Genomic DNA, 17,040 nt, shown 5'->3' on the forward strand with positions numbered 1-17,040 from the left:
GGCAGCCATTGTGTCTTTGTAGATTACCTCAAAAGAAGTTTATCTCCACTATTTTTGTTGCTTCATTGTACCCTTAACTTGCCCCACATACACCCCTATACGTTGATTATGCAAATCACTGAAAATGTTTGTAGAAATGCAGCTTTCTCATTAGTAACAGTATCATAATACCTGCATGCCAGCTCATGACAGCGTAGAAAGGAACCTACCTCTGATTATGAATCAGACAACCGTATGAGATTAATAAAACATTACCGATTCATCACTTCATCAGCAAAAATACATTTCCAGGTTTGGAAAAGCAAGAGCAGCTTAAGTGACCATCCTCAATGTCACTTAACATATTATTTATTGATTGATTTATATGGCACCGTCTTATTCTGCAATGTTGTATTAGCACTAGTATTAAAACGATGTGTATGTAATATACTAAACACTGAAACAAAAGACCTTGACCGCTAATAGTAACACCTAATGAGAAAGGAGTAAAATGATTGAGAGGGAAGACGTCACCCCATCTCATGATAACGAGCCTTAAACTTCTAATTCCCCCAACCTAACCCACTGTAGCTTTCCTAACTAAAACCAGCCTGCATCCATCTATGCCTAAAGAATCACATAGTCCATTCTTTTAGATTGTTTCCAATGTACGGTGGTAATAATGTCCTTCAACTGTTACTCATGCAGAGCTATACCTTAATGAACCTCGTTGAAAATCAGCGGTGCGCTACAATCGTCTACCACCTTGAGCTCATGCGGCCCCGGTGTTGACCGCTCAGCGATTCCCTCTACTCTTCTTAACTGTAGCTGAGAGTCGTATCGACTATTCCCAGCCTGAACTATATCAGTACACATTTGACACAGTCCACGTGGCTGTATCACCTGGCCTGTAGACAGAAGAAGACTACTTAAATAAATGCTCCATCTTAAGTTTTATTGACTATAGCACAAATCACACTCTTGTTACCTTCTGGTCTGCATTATACGGTATAGAAAAAGCTCAGTGTATAAAAAATATTAGATATTGATATGTTTTTTACTTAAATGTTCTCCCCTATAGGTAAGGAAGTTATAAATGTTCGTGCAGCTTGTCAGATCCTTCATAGAAATCCCACGTCCTCCTATATGAAGCATGCTATCTATTATTAATCTAATCGCTCAGGCATGGAAATTTTTAACAAAGGTAGCTTGCTAATGCTGAAAATAGAAGCGCTATCTGGAGGCGCCAGTAATGTATTTAAATGCCTTAGGTTTATGTATACCATGGAATGCAGTAATTCAAAAGAAAAAAATTATATACTGTATATATATTTATATATATATACATATATTTATATACACACATATATATATATACATGTATATATATATTAATATATATATATATAATGTTTTGGATTAAATGAAAGAATATCTGTAATTTTACAAAAGAAATGTTGCACACTAAAGGATATAAAAAATTCAAGAGGGGAAGGTGGTATGTTTGCCAAATGGAATGGTGTGGGAGGAAAATATACATTTATAGTGAAGGAAAATTGGCTTTTTACATGTTATTTAATTGTCATATTTAAGTGTACACAGCATTTGTAGATGTTCAGCCTTAGCATACAGATGAGCCAGATAGGTGTGTATGGCGGTACTCTGATGGGGGCACCATCACTATGTTCTTCCTGTGACCTGTGCAAAACTCATGGTCATGTAGGTTGAGAAGCCACAATAAGCAGAGTCATGTCTGACCCCCCCCAAATTTTTTTTAGTATTTTAGCCATTATAGCCAATGCAACCCCAACATGTGGATCCATCAGGGAAAAAAAACAACTCCTGAGCCTCAGGGCACAGAATCTCTTTGAAGTTGCAGCTCTACAATATAGATAAAAAATGTTACTTGTCCTATGCCCAACATAGGTTCCTCTGCAGGTCACTGAGCCATAATTGACCAGTCATTTTCACATCACCTCTCTTTGTTGACAAGACGCTGCAAAAAATCCCCCCCACCCCAACCCCAGTGAGAAGCCCTGGTGAGAGTTTTGGATCTTCCCATGGGGACCACAGCAGGCTGCTTTAGACAGGACTGACCTTGCTCCAGGGAGGAAGTTAATTATAATTTTGTCCCTTCAAAGGGAAAGACAATGGGCAAAAAGAATATTATCAAAACCGCCCTAGTCAAGAAACCAAAAACACTGCAACTCTCCTCATATTTAACTTTGGCAGAGATAATTCTTTGCAGAATACCTTAATGCTGTTTAGAAAGTCATCAATTAAACAATGTGTTGAATATATTTTAAGAATCATACAAGATAGCGGCAACTAAACAAACTTTACTCTGCATCCTCAGAGGGATACAAAGTGACATTTAAGTTGCCCACCCCCAACCATCATTTTAAAAAATAACATAAAAAAAGTAAAAACATTGTTACTCCACGCCAGCCTTTATTCATGGGAGGCAGATGAGCGCCCACTCTTCCTCTAGCCTGTGTGCTGGTAATAAAGAATATCCGGGGTGGGGGGGTTAAAATGTGTGTGCCATTCTATCCAGCTCCTAACCCCTTCTGTGTTCCACAATTCAGGATGAAACCTGTAAAAAAAAAATAAAATATATATATATATATATATATATATATAATGCTTATAGGTGTCATCCAGCATTGTCAAGCAATGCCCTTGAGTCTTCATCTTCAGATTAAAAAAAGCCAAATGCTGACAAAAAATCTAATCTGTGCCAGGTGGCAGCAAATTGTAAAATGTTGCGTGGGACCGAGTTGTTATACCCCTGGTAAAAGTTCTACTACGTAATCAACATGGCTGCTAAAATATGTTTATCCAAAACACAATCAGTATCTATGGCAAGGTAAAAATCCACACTCTATTAAAATAATTATACGGGTATTGCTTAGAGGTTATAAAGCGTTACACCTTGAACCTTGTCTTTGTGGATTTATTACCTACAAGAGATGCTTATACATTTCTACTCGTGTAAACATTTAATTAGAGTATATTACCCTTTCAGAGTATTCACGGACCTCATATGGTGCAAAATTGATACAAAAGCACCACTTCATTAAACCAGGAAGCTTTGCCATGGTAAATCTAGTGATCCTTGCACCGCTTCTGTCATCAATAAGACGTTGATAAACAGACTCCCACGTAGGTTGTATTGGGTTGAGTTCCAGAAGCGACCTATTGTTCCATTCACTGTAACGAACACTAATTGCTTCTCATACGATACATGACATTTACAGAGAGGGATGTCTTGCTGAATGTTGGTGAGCTGAGCTGATTTCATGGACAAACATAGTTTATTATGTTCCTCAGCTGCTGGAATTTGAAGTAAAGATTGTCTGATCCCCATGGTAGATTGAACACACACAGAAATCATACCGGTAAGCAGATCTATTGAAGTTATGATTCCTGGCATGTTTACCTGTTCGCAAAAAGATTACATCTCGCTTAATATATATTCTTTTTCAAGACTGCATCTTCACGCTTTCATGAGAATGAGTTCTGCGCCTGACGGAAGGGATATCTTCATAAACACAGCTATATAGGTTGCCCTTAGTTGGCAGTATCAGCTGCAGACACAAAATTGTCGTCACCCAAGGATCTGCGGCATTCACACACTGAAACATTATATGTCTGGTTAACCAAAAAGTAAACAGTAAAATGTGAAACACACATAAATATAGTAAAAAAAATACATGAATAGATTTAAAATGGTGGAATTATTTTGTTTATGGCACATACTGGCTTTTTCTACGCATAATGACTCAGACTCTATTCCAAAGGTGTCATGTCACAGACCCTATGCAACTGTTTGCTCTCTTCTTGGTTTACTAAGCAGTACACATGTTTAACCCCTTCGTGACAAAGGCTGATTCTATTTTTTGTACCCTTCGTGACAATGGCTGTTTTATCGTTTCTGCGGTGTTTGTGTTTAGCTGTAATTTTCTCTTAACCCATTTACTAAACCCACACAAGTTATATATTGTTTTTTTCAGGACAAGAAGGGCTTTCTTCAGACACCATAATTTTTTATATATGATGTAATTTTCTATAATAAAAATAATAAAATATGACGAAAAATTGAAAAAAATAAAAAATTTCTCACTTTTATTTGAAAAATCTTTTATTCATCATAAAAAACTACTGAAAAAACCTGCTAAATAGATTCTACTATTTGTCCCGAGTTTAGAAATACCCAATGTTTTTATGTTTTTTTGCTTTCTTCTACACGTTATGGGGCAATAAGTACAAGTAGCGTTTTGCTATTTCAAAACCATTTTTCTCTGAATCTGGTAATTCTGTCTCCATGTGGTATTTGGGGCATCTTTGAAGCCAGCAAATTAAATTTACCCCACCAAACCATATATTTTTGAAAACTAGACACCCCAGGGTATTTTAGATGCTGATAGTTTAACCCTTTCCATGCACTAATCCTACCACCAACCCTTGTCAAAGTTTGTGATAGTAATTGTTTTTGCTGTTTTTTAAACATACTTTGTACTTCAGGTGTAAAATTACAGCTCCTGGTATGTTGTTGCTGTCACACAACACCCCGATATGTGTTCAGCAACATCTCCTGAGTACATTGATACCCCACATGCATGGGTTTGTCAGATTGTTTGGGGGCAAAAGGGCCAAATTTGGAACATGCCTCCTCAGCCGTATACCGCTGCATGGCAACAATTGCAGCAAAAATAGTGGGGAAGGAAAGGGTTAATGGCTCTAATAAAAAATTTTAAAAAAACCCTTAAAAAAAAGTACAAAAAAAAAAAAGTAAAAAAAAATGTAAAAAAAAAGAACCCCAAAAACAATTGCCACTATGCAAGATCACTGTTTATGCAGTGATCAATGGCAATGAAGGGGTTAATATTAAATGGGTGGCTCTTATAAGAGCCTTTGGATTAATATATATATATATATTATTGAGAATACCTAAAAACACACTGATCTGTCTCTCTCCCTCACTAGAAGCAAGTGAAGGAGGGAGGCAGATCCAATACTGATCAAAGGCAATGTTTAGAAAACATTGCCTTTGATTTATCAAATCATGATCACTCTTATGAGTGATCTGACCACTAGGGGTGTTATTCACTGGATGTCCATGACATCCAGCAACACCCCCCCCCGATGATGACAGCAGGCTCCGCCCCCGGCTTGATGGGCGCCGCCATCTTGAAACACCGCATGTGTTTCGAAGACGCCGGCACCGGGAAGGTAAGTTGAGCATTTAGGAAGCGATCGCGAGTCGCTTCCTTTGCTAAACAGGTGTTGCAAAGATGCCTCGATACTGAGGCATCTTAGCAACACCAGCTAAGCAAAGGAAGCGACTCGCGATCGCTTCCTAAACCCGTTTTTCGGCGGCGGGCGCCGCCATGTTTGAAAGACGTGCAGTCTTTCAAACATGTTTTTTTATTTGCTCCTAGGAGCGATCGGGGGGGGCCGGGAATGTTTTTTTTGGTGTTGCTCAATGCCTCGATGTCGAGGCATTAGAGCAACACCGTTTGAGTGAAAAAATCGATCATGGATCGATTTTTTCACCCGTTTAAAGACGTGCCGGTCCTGGCACGTCAATTGTCATAATCGTCATGATTTTCGGTGACGTGCCCGGACCGGCAATTGTCATCAAGGGGTTAAATCAAACAAAAAAAATGATTTGGATTTCGATTTTTTTGGTTCTTTTTTGGCCCATTCATTTTCAGGCAACAAATTTTGTTCCCTGCCCATCCGGTTTGGATGAAAATCAGGGGGGCCTTTTAAATTCAGGTACAAAATTTGTTGCCCGGTGCCCACATTCACTCTCACTCACTCTCTCACGCTCTCATTCACTCTCACCCTCTGTAAATGTTTGCGCTACTGGCGGCCACGCTCGCCTAGTGTTTTGATGTGAGATGCTGTCGGGGAGAGACAGACCAATGGCCCAGCTGGAATGCTTACTTGCAATGCATCAGAATCTAGCCTTTTAGAATCATCTACTTTAGGAAATGTATGTGTTTGTTACTTTCATTATCAAGAATGGAAGACTGTGATACCAATTCATATGTATTGTCCTTTAATACAACTGACATAGCTTATCACGCCAATAATGCAGATTGGAAATTTCTACTCATGTAAACCTAATTTTCTGGATCTCAACATCATTGTTTTAGGGGATTTTGTACTAAGAGGATATTAGATACATTGAAACTGTTAATCAGACTTACTGGCAGGGAGAATTGGACCAAGAAAGAAGACAGAATACAGAAGAAGTAAAGAATAAGAAAAGGTAGGATAAGAAGTGGAGCTGGGGAAAAAGAGACACAGAAACAGAGAAGGTAGAGAGACATTAAAAGAGAGTGTGAGAGAGTGAATGCGTGACAACAATTTTGTTTCTGAATGGAGAAAGTCCTCTTCCAGAATAATAATATATATATATCATGGTTTGATAAATTTGGTTTATATCTAGGAGTTAGCCAACAAATGTAGGAGCCAGTTTTTTCCGTTACTAACACACATACTAACATAGATACAAACACTAACACACAAACAAACATAATTACACATGCATACTAACACGCACACTGACACTCTTTTTTGCTGTAACAGACAGATCTTCTGCTGCCTGCTCCCTCGCGATCCTCACACAATGTTTGAGTCTGAGCACCGGGAAATGAAGCCATCTACCTGTGCTTAGACTCGGTCAGTATCCTGGGAATGGGGGAGCATGGAGCAGTCCTATGTGCGGGCCTATAGCTGCCAAAGGCCCTTGGGCAATTGCACCCCTTGGTGCTCATCAACATCCAACCTCTCTGTGAATGCATGAGGTCACATTACTATTTGGATTTTGGCAACTTAAATAGAGGAGGCCATACCAAAACTTTATATCTGTTCTAGACTACACTTCCGAGAAGATTAGCCCATATGTGCTGACGGGTAACGGCAAGGCTTTCAATCCGACAGCAGCTATAAAGTGGTAGACTGGTTACTGTTGACTAATGTGTGGGAAGTATTTACCATTGCCCTCTCTTGTGTCCACAGCACCAGCGACATCCATTTTGTTACAATATTTGCCGAAACCTATAGACGCCTGATAATCTTATTCAACACTAGGCTTACAAAGAGCTCTGCGAGACCACATAACGATCTGTGTATATAGATCTCTGTGTTTTACTGATGAGGGATAGACAATGGAAATTGTTCTCTATTCCCCAACATTTTTAATCAAACTAGAACAACAAATATTGACCTTGAATTTAAAAATTGAGTATGCTAGAGTCTCCCTTAGGGATTTTTTTCTTGCATGGTTTATACAGATCATGACCTTGGGAAGAACACCAAGATCAATATTTATAAGGCTTTATTATTTGTGAAAAAGAATAAAGTAGATTGGATAGGGGTTTCAAAGCCATGGGAGTTAAAGGTAATTTATTATCAATATAGATATGCTTACATGCAACTTTAGCAGGAGAATCTAAAGTCCTGTGCCATACACAGGTCATTTTCATAACATTTATTGTTATTTTTAAGTCTGTATTTTTAATTAATTTGTCAGCACTACTGAGGTTACATTTCATATGTGTTTAGCTATCCTCAATATATTTTTTCTTGCCAAATGGAGAATATGGTCCTGATCGTGTAAGCTTACTGTATATAATAAACATAGAGCTAAATAGATGACACACTTCATATTTGGCACTCATGACTATAACCTTTAAAACATTGATAAATATCTTTATTAGTACTACACTGTTGACCCAAAATATTAGTTTTGGAGCACAAATACTAAGACTCAAAACAAAATGTAGTTTTCTCTCTAAAAAAATCCCTTTATCGTACACTGAGTTTTATAATGTGATTTTAAAATACATTTCCTTTTCTAAGTACCCAGTTGTCATTTCAAATACCCCATTGTTCATGTCACTCTGGATATGGGGAGAAATAGAATTATCTGACAGGCAATGCTTGAGTGTACAGGCGCCACTGATAATTGTACTGAACTTGTTCGGTATTTGACAGGATCAACGGTAGTGTCAAAAATGACATAGGTCTACTAAGTGATCAAAAAAAGGAATTATATTTATATGATAAATGTGGAGCTATCAAACAGACAAATGTTACCTGATCCAATGTAATAAGGGCCAAGTTTTGATTACAATTAAGGAAATCCAGCAACAGCTTTATGGATTGTACATCATGTGGAACCTGGTATACAAGGAAGACGGATTTATAGGAGATTTATAGGGCTTTTTTGTAGTTACAAAAAAACCTTTTTTTGTATCTACATTTGTAGTTATTATAATAAGTGGGATTGAAACTTTTAAATTATTTTCCACCTATACATTTTATTACCCAATTGGATAGCACAACATATCATTGAATTGTTACAGCAAAATGAAACAATTGTGTTAATTCTAGTCTATGAAGGGCCAACCTTTGTCAGTGTCTTCTATGAGAAGGGCTAAAGTGGCATTTAAAATTTCATATTTAGCAATAAAATAATTATTGATAAATGTATTGCTAGCTTTATTTTGGACACCAGCATTCATAAATGGCTTCGGTATAATAGATCAAAGAATACAGTAAACCTTTTGGTACCTCTATGTCTGACAAACCACTGAATACATCTGCCTGCCGACCACAGCTGCTCCCATCCATAATCTTCAAGACCCAGGGTCATATTCAATCACAACATCAAAATATTTTATAGTGGAGACTCGCTCGACCTATATTTTTTTTTAATGGCTTTAACATAATATAATTTTTATTTAGCAAGTCTGTGAGGTTTGACACTTCAATTTACCGTGGTAGGGAGAACAAGCCATTCTAGGCTCTGGAAAATATACCCAGTGCAGTAATTAATTACCAGTAACCAGTATTACATTAACCATTTGTGATGCCACATCAACTTTAGAAGAATCTGTGCATATATATTGAATTATATCCAATCTCAGACACCATGTCCCTGATGTATACTGGTTGTCCTTGGGTACCGTGCTTTGTAATCTGTTGGCTGTTAGCTTGGTAAGTAATTTGGCCAGCAAGAACTGATACTGGAAGGCAACCAAAATAGGAGTATGAACTATGCAGGTTAATAGAAATCTCATTCACGCACACTTCAATCTCATTAGCAAACTGCGATAACCATAGCCCTATATCCTATCTGTGTGCATTTCATTTCTTTAGAATCTGTGAACTCCTTCAAAGGAAAATTAAAGGTGACCATAATTATTTTCTGGCAAATATATAGTGCTTACTTGCTTACTTAACATAGGAACTAATTTTGAAATATTGACCCCCAGGTCTTATTTATGAACATTTAAGTGTTTCTTTGTCCTCTGTTATACAAAACATTCGTATAATAGTGTCAGGTTTTTTTTATGTACATGGTGTGGCCACTGTATGACTTTATAAAAATGTTACATTTTGCTTTGCTATAATACTATTCACCAATATGAAATTATTCTGACACCTTACTTTTTTCACGAGGAGCGTTTGGTTGGATGAAATGGTATGCATGGCCATGATATTAACAGGATATTGGAAATATGGAATATGAATCTTTTTTTTAATGTTCAATCTCCTGCTCTTGAAACTAGAAACCAACATTTTAATCACGCAAGTATTCCATCTAAAATAGGAAATGGCAGCTACATTTCTCTGGCAGAAAGAAAAGTAAAAATGTGGAGACTTCACTGTAATAAAAATCTGATATATTACTACACAATTCATAAACCAGTTTGTACATATTCTGAATGCCAAAAATGTTTTTTACATCTTTCCAGTGCCATTGGGTGTCTAATAATTGTTCCCAATTAAAATGTATATTTCCCAGAATCTACAACTGCCAAGGGCTTTCTTAATGGAATAATTGCATTAAGGCCAGAATTCTTGAATAAACATTCTAGAAAAAATGATAGAAAAAGGGAAGTCTCACTTTTGTAATTTTTCTCTGGAAGGTGCTTAACATTTTGGTAATGTCAGATTTTATCATACTCTGCCTAATATACCTTTTTATTTTATTTTCTAAAAATCCCCAAACTATTTGCTGTAACCACATTTGTGCATGTTTGGACTGATTAGCACACATGAAAATACTGTTTTCTGTAACAATAAAGACATGAGCAGAATAAAAGTGCTTCTTCCCTTTTGAACAGTGAGTTAGCTTTCAGATTGAAGTCACAATAATTTACTTTTTTCTTTTCCACTTTGAACCTATTTGAGCAAAATCATGTAGGAGAAATAATAAATCACTAACTGGAACTGTCAACAAGGCTAATTTTTTTTTTCTTCTTCTTTTTTTTGGCTCAAGCTGCACAAAAAAATTGGCACTCGCTTAAATGAATGGTAAAGATTAAAAAATGTGGTTCATTAGAAAGAGCAAACATTTAGCCCTTGGAACGTGTATTCTGTTCAATAAAAAGCATTGCAATAATTTGTAAAAATTTCCTTATCCCTTTTATTAGTATTTGTTCATAAATCATTATTAGTGTAGCACGAAAAAGTAACTGGAGATCTTAGTAAATAATGTCTAACTCTTAGATTGATAACGTTCCATAGAGAACTTTAACTGTGGTGTCTCCTCCCGGAAGGAGACTGGCCTTTTCCCATGACTTAATCAGCAGAAGCTTGTAATCAAGGTAGTCACCTATTCCGCTAAGGTGGTCTTTTATGCAGTTTGAGTGCTGTTTGGCTGACATCTTTCAAGGTATTTAAGTGACGTGCCATACCCTTGACCAGCCTGAGTAGTTAGCTGCTGTTTCTTACTGGTGCAGGGTCTCAATGGATGTGCTAAAAGCAAGGTGCACAGCCGTTATTTCTACACCTAGAGAAGAAATCACATTTATAGAGAATTAATCACTGCCCAAAAGACATGGCAGCTGGTTGAAGGACCCCAAAAGGTTGATCACTGATTTACAAATACTTAAAACTTTCACATATTTAAAGAACACTTTAATAACTTGGAATATCTTGAGTTACCTTGGAACCTTCATTGATCTTTGAAGTCTAGAGCAGAGCTAACTTCTAAATTGCTTCTCTGCCAGATCCAGTGAGTACATGTGAGAGAGAGAGAAAGCTTGGTACTCCAGCCTCAAGGTGGGCATCATAAAGCCTGAGGGATGCTATGGAGGCCCCTGGTTTGGTCCATCAGGGCACCCAACGTGTGTGTACTTTATCACATCACGAGCCAGGGCTGATAAGAGAACCATATGCACCCTTTGGATGGGTCATTTTTAAGCATTAGCCATGGAGTGTGGCCTATAGTTGTTAGTGAAATGGTTTTAAGACTGAAAAATCTACAGTGGAGCCAGGTCCCTGAAGACTCTGCTTTTTGACTACCACCCCTCCTTGAAGACTTAAGCGGGTCCTCTGTTAAGTTGGGGCCCTAGAAGATCCTGTCCTGGTTTCAGCCAAGAACGGAAGGAAAGGGACTGTATATCATCCACGTGGAGAATCCAGTGCCACAGGCTGTGGCAAGCAGGATTTACCTTGGGCTTTAACTAAAAAGAATAGTGAAATTCTAACTTTTTACCTGCAATGAAAGCCAGCATAAGAATGTTTGTGTTGTGAAGGTTTGTGTAGAGGGGAAGTGAGTTTTTTTTATTATCCTCTACAGACAGGGTTTTTTGGCTGCCGCTTGGTCAGTAGGAAACTTCCACTTAAAGCCGGTGTGGGTGATAAGAGTTATATGTCAGCAACAGCTTTCGAATACTTATTTATTACTCAGAATTAAGAAGGATGCTTCACATGGTATCCATAGGTATCACATGATGCAAGCAATATTCGCAATTGCAGTGTGGACAGATGGTTACATTATTCTCGAAAGTTTAATAGTTTTATCTAAAAAGCTGTAAACAATATAAACCGTTAAATCTATCTTTTTGCTGCAGAAAATGTTATATTGGGAAATCAGAAATAACTTGTAAAACCATATCAGGAATAATCTTACAGACAAGTTCCATCCCTGCAAGTAAAGTGGTTTTAGCTGGATCTATGGATATAGTTCTGTTGATCATATTCATTTCCCACATTGTAAAACATTTATACTAAACTTATTTCATATTCCTGTATGCGTGTTTTCATACATTTCCACAAAAAATTATACAGACTAAGTATAATTTCGTCTGTGCTTTTATAGGTTTCTATACAATCACAATTTCAGTGACAGATACTTAATCCAAGTATTTTAAGCATTCTATGGAGACAGCACCATATAGATATAAAGTCACATAAACATTCAAGGCTTCAGTAGTCCTTTCTTCATTTTATGAATGCTGGTCCACTAAAAGGTACAAAAATCATAGTAGCCAAGTGCACATTAACAACAAAAAAAAACAAAAAAGAAGACGCAAACATGAAATAAGAAAAAAAGAGGAGATGTCCTTGGTTATGGGACCGATCCCTGTGACCCAGTACATGACATGACAAAAAAAAATCATACTATATTAAATAAATATGACGTTTTTGCCTGGAATGTTATTAAACATCATAATTTTAAATAGAATGTACACATTGTAAATGCGTTTGTTGGTCAACTAAAAGGTATCATTAAACATCTTTAGCTACAGCTACCAACCCAGCATACCAAGACATTTTGGACAATGCTTCACTTCCAACTATGTGGGAACAGTTTGGGGAAGACCCTTTTTCTATTCCAAAGTATTGTGTGGGTATTTTATGCATGATTTTCCAGATAAATCTTTGTTTTTTCTTTCACCAGATAAAAAGAAACTTGGCATATCAACAGTCTGAATTTTTTCTTTTTGTGTTCAACAATAATTCATAGGAGGCTTCCCACACATTTATCTTGGCTGTTAGCTTTACTGCAAAGACCTTTAACTAAGGCGCCTCAGCTGTTTCTTGCAACATCACAGTGCTTTGCATTATTTTTCCTCACAATCACATTACACATCTTTTTAATGCATGGCCATGTATTTATTTTGGATATGCATGAAAAAAGAGGGCTCAACTTCTGAATATTGAAATGACTACACTTACCGGGTTTTACTAGGGCTCAGAAAAGGCCGCTCGTGCCAGAAAGTTGCATGCATGAAGTGAAAAGAAAAGAATTTCGGCACAACAGAAGCCAAGGCGGCTGGATAAATAAATTACAGTGAAAGGTTAAATCGTTCACTTAAAAATATCACGTACAAAAAAAGGTGCTCCGTGAACAATACAATAACATGCCTGATGCATTTCATCTAAATAGATTTATTCATGCAGTTTATGACTATAGCTTGTGAGACACATAGATCACCTTGTTGGCACTGGATTGTTCTAAATGTTCTATATATACCCATTGTACAGTGCTATATGGGCTTTATAAAATAATAATATTTATATACTTATATTCAGTATATTTATATCATATATTAATTAATATTAATTAATATATGATATAAATATACTGTATATAAGTATATTTTGCTTTGCAGCTGTAACAGCCTCCATTGGAGTGTTCTGTAGGATCCTATTCATCTAGTAGAGTATTCGTGAGGTCAGGCACTGATGTTGGACGAGAAGGCCTGGGTCACTATCTCTGCACCAGTCCATCCCAAAGGTGTTTGATGGGGTTGAGGTCAGGGCTCTGCGGCCAGTCAAGTTCTTCCACACCAAACCCATCCAACCGTGTCATTATGGACCTCGCTTTTTTGCACAGAGGGGACTAGTTAATTGTGTCTCTGTTCTCTTGTGACACCTGGACACACAGAGTCTGAACAGCTTTATTATTATTATTTATTGTTTTATATAGCACCATCAAATTCCAAACAACAGGTGAGGAGGGCCCTGTTCAAAGGAGCTTACAATCTAGAGAGAGTTAGGGTGTATTACACAATAGATAAAAGGTAATATAAGTTCCTTTAGCTCATGTTGTCCTTAAAGAAGTGGGTCTTGAGGGATTTTTTGAAGGACCGAAGGCAGGGGGGAAAGATGGATAGACCGGGGGAGGGGATAGATAGATCTGAGTATCATCAGCATACAGGTGGTATTGAAAGCCAAAGGATGAGATTTGCCAAGTGAGGAAGTGTAAAGAGAGAACAGAAGCGGTCCTAGAACTGAGCCTTGAGGTACTCCGACTGAGAGGAGGAGGGGAGAGTAAGTGTTTTTAGAGACAGCGACGCTGAAGGAACTATTAGAGAGGTAGGAAGTGAACCGGGAGAGGACAGTGTCACGGAGACCAAGACCATGAAAAGTTTGAAGGAGAAGAGGGTGGTACACAGTGTCAAAAGCAGCAGAAAGGTCCAGTAGGATTAGCATGGAGTAGTGGCCCTTGGATTTAGCAGTGAGTAGGTCATTAGTAACTTTAGTAAGGGCGGTCTCAGTGGAGTGTCGGGGCGAAAACCAGATTGAAGAGAGTCAAGTAGGGAGTTGGAATCAAGAAACAGTTAATTCTTTCAAGAAGCTTGGAGGTGAGAGGATGTAGAGAGATGGGATAATTAGACAGATCAGTCAGGTCAAGGGAGGGCTTTTTCATGATAGGAGTAATGGTAGCATGCTTGAAGGAGGATGGGACACATTGAGTAGTGAGGGACAATTTGAATATGTGAGCTAAAGTAGGGACAAGAGTAGATGAAAGAGACTGGGTGAGATGGGAAGGGATCAGGTCAAGAGGGCATGTAGTTGAACAAGAGGAAAGAAGAAGAGCATGTACCTCCTCTTCAGTGACAGCAGATAATTTATTTAATGTAGTGAAGGGAGAAGAAGTCAGCAGGTAGGAGGGTGCAAAGTCAGAGGGAGGGTGAGGGCAGGGTGGTGACTGTGCAGATATGTCATATCTGATAGTTTTGGTTTTATTATTGAAGTAAGTGGCAAAGTCAGAGGCGATAAGGTTAGTGGAAGTGGCAGTAGGGATAGGTCGGAGAAGGGAGTTGAAAGTGCTAAAGAGGCATTTAGGGTTATAATAAGATAGGGAGGAGTTACCCTGGGAGCAGATGCAAATCTGTTAAAACTATGTCATTTCTATGTCTTTAAATCATTGAAGGAAAAACTGACAGATCTGAGTAGGTGTTCCTAATTAACAGGCTAGACCAACAAATTAATGTGTTGTCTAGGTACAACCTTATTAAAAGAGTCTATGGTTATACCAGGTCATCTATTCAACAATGAATTACAGCAAAATGTACCATTTATTTTACCTAGATATAAATCACATTATAACCAAAGGAGAATGTTATCATCATTATCAGCTGTAATTGTGGCAAAATATGATTTCGATAGACAAGATGAGACTAGTCTGTCCTGGGCAGATCTACCCGCATGCTGCTTCCATTATTCAGAAGAACATGCAGAGTCTAGTTGTTGCTGTAGAGTTGTATCAGAATGTTTGATATGTTATGCAGGAATAATATCAGATAACATCCATGGTTAATATATGTATTTTCTACCATTGTATTATGCAAGATGAATTTGTTTTGGGTTTTAATTTTTTTTTTTAAATAAAAGATTGAAGCCTTCTTTCATTAGCCCAACTAACAGGTCTTGGTGTCATTGCCATTAATTAAGTACCCTCTGATCTTAGAGTCAAAGAGAAAAAGCACTAAGGTGATCTTGTATATCCAGGGAGTGTGTGAACATCTACCATAATTTGATTCTGTGAAGTGCACCAACCCATCACTCCTTGTCTGACTTGGCATCAGGAGACAGCAGTCTAGTAAGGGATGTGTTATACAGGTTGTGTTCCATGAACTGCTTGGTTACTTACTTGGGAAATACCTTTGGGGTATGAATACTCCTATCATGTTACCAAGCCGTCATACAGCCAACTTAGAAATCTACTAAGGTAACTTAAAGCCAGTACTGGGAAACTAATTTTTAACACATGTGTCAATATCTTTAATGAGAAACTCTTATTGTATAATGAATTCCTATTGCCTGCCCTATGGGTATGTAGAATTGTAGGGTGTACATGCAATCATAGTTGCTTTAGCTCTGTTAAAAAGCCCATTGTAACTGAAAATATTGCAGATATAGCCATTTTTTTGCAAATGAAAATTAACCATTTGAATAAGAAAAAAATCTGACATACTTATGTAATGGTATTTCTTGGCTACACCAAGCCTCAAGTATTAAGCCGCTATTGCAATCTCATGCTGACGAGTCCCATTAAGGATGAAACAGCCAGGCTTTATCATTATTTGACAAAATAAAATATCAGGGCTTTTTCATCTGAAGTCTGCACAGTTCAAGGGGGACTGTTGGGCCCTGGCCTTCTGGCAGGATCTGGGCCGTCCCCCACAGAAGCTCAAGGAGACTGCTGGGCCCTGGCAAAAAAAAAGGTGTCTTTGAGGGGTTGATCTGGCTATTGCACCTCTTACCCGAGTTTTGTCTAAAGGCTGTCCTGTACAGTAGGCAATTACTCTCAAGGGATCCATGTATAAAGTGGATATAGAGGCAAAAAGTGTTAATTGTTTGACCTTATTTGCATGCACCTACCCAGAATCCCTTATGGTTGTGGCAGCACCATGAGATTTCTAAGGGGAAAAACAAGCCTTCTGGCATGTCTGGGCATCTGTGGAAATATACACTGAAAGTGTCCTGAAAAAGTAGATTTCAGGCTTTTTCATCAAGTTCAGTTTGTTGATTATAAAGTGCTGCTTTGCGTGCTAAAAAGTTTTAAAACCACATGTTTACAACAATGTTCTAGACTCTTCTTCCAAACACAGCTTTGTGGTATTGCAGGTTTCAAGTTTTTTCTTTTTTTTCTTTTTTTTTTGGAGATATGTGACCTTCAGATAATTGCCCCAGAGTGCATCTATGTAGCTACGCAAGTGGTTATAATGGAGCCTAGCCCATTGTAGCGGCCATTTATGTTAAAGGGAATGATCTAACTTCTATTGTTAAAAGATAATGTCTTAATTAATAATATTTCCACATCTTCACTTACTAGTTGATGACTAAATAACTAATAGCTTTTATGATATTTGTTTTAATACAGGAACCCCATTATGAAAAAAGTTCTATCATTCGTACATTTAAATGAAATATAACAATAAACTATCTAGGACACACTAGTTCTTACATTGTGAGAAAAAGTATCAGGAACGTCATTATGCAAAAAAGGTGTTC

Source organism: Sceloporus occidentalis, unplaced genomic scaffold (assembly GCF_023333645.1).
Source record: "Sceloporus occidentalis isolate IW3139 unplaced genomic scaffold, rSceOcc1.0.p SCAF_51, whole genome shotgun sequence".
NCBI lineage: Eukaryota > Metazoa > Chordata > Lepidosauria > Squamata > Phrynosomatidae > Sceloporus > Sceloporus occidentalis.